Raw genomic sequence first — 3,385 nt, forward strand, 5'->3', positions numbered from 1 at the left:
CGGGCCCGGATCTTCGCCACCGCCGTCATTTGTGGGCGGAGAAAGGGCTGGAGAAAGGCGGGAATCGCTCCTCGTCCCTCGCCGTGCGTTTCCCTGGACTTAAGGGCCGAAGGGACACCGGCGACTTGACCTCCTGGTATTGGCCTGCACCGTCACCTGCAGAGGCTTTTCGCCTCAGTTCCTTCCCAGCACCCTCCCCCCGCCACCCCACCAAAGTAAATAGTTGACAGTTTACTTTTCTACCACCCGGAAGAAGTTCACTTTTGCTTCAGGTCAAAATCCTCCGGGATTTCTGAGAGGAACTTTAAATCTCTAACATAAGAGCACGCTTTTAATGTAATTTGGTAATTTATCTCATTCTCGTTTTCATTGCCGGGGGAATTTCTCCTTTATCTTTACTGTGGACACTTTGCAATGAACGTGGCAACCTGCAGGTTTCCACCTGTCGTTACATTACTGCGTAACTAGGGCTAGAAGAATGCAATTGTGCCGTTGCTTTTGAAATCAAAATTTACAGAAGCGTTGAAGAAAAGACGGAAGGAAGGCAGTAAGGAAGTATGTTGTGATATGTAGCTAGGAAAGAGAAGACTAAGGTAGACAAAGACTTAAGCTTATTTGCAGGAGGCAAATTATAAGAAAAATCATGCAGGTTTATATCGTCTCATTTGAAGTTGCTGTTTCTGTAAACGAAAACAGTACTTAAGCAACCTGAATTATTTACTTATTTTTTGTTCTGTCTTTAAACAATTTTTGCTTTCCCTTTATCACCAGAGGATTTTCCCAACATTTTGGCCTCTTGTCTTTTTAAGGTGGACTTCCTGATCTCCAAATGTCGAGGGACACACTCAGTCTCTCTTATTTGTGGGTGGTGAAAAACATTAGCAAAGATTAGACTGAAATTTGGCCACCAATGAGAGACATTAATGTAGTCAGGAGTTTGAATTTGTCTGCATGTGAATTTATCTTTGTCTTCTGTCTGCAACTTGGCTTTATTTTCAGATTTTCTGCTAGATCTGCAAGGAAGTAAATGGCAGGATATGCTTAATATTCATAATTAATTGAAGAGACTCAATGCTATCTTTATTTTTTCATTTTTTTTTTTTTTTGGTACAGTTGGTGTCTCACTATGTTGTCCAAGCTGGTCTTAAACCCCCAGCCTCAAGCAATCCTCCCACCTCAGCCTCCCAAACTGCTGGGATTACAGGCGTGAGCTACTGTGCCTGGCCATTCATTCTTAATTATAACTAGAAAGATATAAGGTTTATGTTAATGGGGAAAGAAAACTAAGAATTATTGAATCTATTGAGTGCCTATAATATGCCAGCCCTGGTTCAGACGCAAATATTTAATCCTTTTAATTAATGCTTCTCAAACTTTGATATGCTTACAAATCACCAGGGGACCTTGTTAAAATTCAGATTCTGATTCTGTAGGTCTGAGATGGGACCTGAAATTCTGCGCTTCTAACAAGCTTTCAGGTGAGGCCCATGCTGTGTTAACGAGGCTTGTAACGACCTTACGAACTCGTTATTTTCTCATTACAAATGAAAATTGTTGCTCAAATGTTGCTCTCGAGGTGGGCTTTTTCTCACGCTTTGAAAAAATTTTGTCTTTCTCTCCCTACTTATGTGTTTCTGCTTTAGTTTTCTCCATAGTTTTTACCACTTGTGAATAGTTTGTAGAATTTACTTATTCTGTTCATTCTTTGTCTCTCATTAGAATGTAAGCTCTTGTTTAGTTTGTAAACTCCTGTTTACTTTTTTTTTTTTTTTTTTTAAATAAATGGGAGACAGTCTCGCTCTGTCACCCAGTCTGGAATGCAGTGGCACAATCTTGGCTCACTGCAGCCTTCACCTCCCGGGTTCAAGCGATTCTCATACCTCAGCCTCCCAAGTAGCTGGGACTACAGGTGAGCGCCACCATGCCCCACTAATTTTTCTATTTTTAGTAGAGATGGAGTTTCACTGTGTTGGCCAGGCTTATCTGGAACTCCTGAACTCAAGTGATCTGCCTGCCTTGGCTTCCCAAAGTGCTGGGATTATAGGTGTGAGCCACTGCACCTGGCCCCTAGTTTACTTTTATATTATCAGTGTCTTGAAAAGTGCCTGGCACATAGGAGACATTCAGTAATTACTATATAAATGAATAATTAGTTATGATAGTGAAATGGAAGATGACAATAAGGCTCAGACATTGGGAAGGATCTTTCCAAGATCACATTGCTGGTCAGGATCAAGCCAGGTTTCTGTGACCCCAGTTCCTAATTGGTTGGTGTGCCTGCTTGCAGCAGTCTTAGGCAAAAGAATTGCATTAATTTTATTAAGATACTAAATTTCAAACTTTAGAAAGTGATATATTTTATTTCACACTGAGTTCACTTTGCAGTTGTACTAAGACTAAGCAAGCTGTTTCGAAGCTTATTGGGTGTCTCCAATCCTGACTCACTGAAGCAGTGTGAAACTGACTATGAGCTTAAAAAATTATTCTAGTTACACATGATCATTGTGGAAAAATGACACTATTCAGATAAATAAAAATGAATATAGAGCTGGGCATGGTGGCCTGTGCCTGTAATCCCAGATACTTGGAAGGCTGAGGTTGGAGGATCACTTGAGCCCAGGAGTTCATGACCCTTCCGAACAGTAGGACCTTGTCACAAATAATTAATTAATTGAAATAAATTAAAATCACCTGAAATCGTACCACATACAGAAAACTAAGATTAACCCTGGCCCAAAGTGCTTTTTTTTTGAGACGGAGTCCTACTCTTGTCACCGGGCTGGAGTGCAGTGGCGCAATCTCGGCTCCCTGTAACCTCCGTCTCCCAGGTTCAAGTGATTCTCCTGCCTCAGCCTCCCAAGCAGCTGGGACTATAGGCACATGCCACCATGCCCAGCTAATTTTTTTGTATTTTTAGTAGAGACAGGGTTTCACCATGTTGGCCAGGAAGGATGGTCTCGATTTTGTGATCTGCCTGCCTCAGCCTCCCAAAGTGCTAGGATTATAGGCGTGAACCACCGCGCCTGGCCTAAAGTGCTATATTTCTTAAGGGACTTCAGCATTAGCTTCCTAATTTCTCTTTTTGCCTTCCAGTTTTGACCTTCTCCCATCTCCATCCTCCACTCTGCAGCCAGACTTATTTTATTGATTGATTGATTGATTGAGACTGAGTTTCACTCTTGTTGCCCAGATCTCAGCTTGCTGCAACCAACACCTCCCGGGTTCAACCGATTCTCCCACCTCAGCCTCCCCAGTAGCTGGGATTACAGGTGCCCGCCACCACGCCTGGCTAATTTTTGTATTTTTAGTAGAGACGGGGTTTCATCCTGTTGGCCAGGCTGGTGCTGGGATTACAGGCGTGAGCCACTGTGCCCAGCCTTATTTT

This window comes from Pan paniscus, chromosome 18 (assembly GCF_029289425.2).
Source record: "Pan paniscus chromosome 18, NHGRI_mPanPan1-v2.0_pri, whole genome shotgun sequence".
Lineage (NCBI taxonomy): Eukaryota > Metazoa > Chordata > Mammalia > Primates > Hominidae > Pan > Pan paniscus.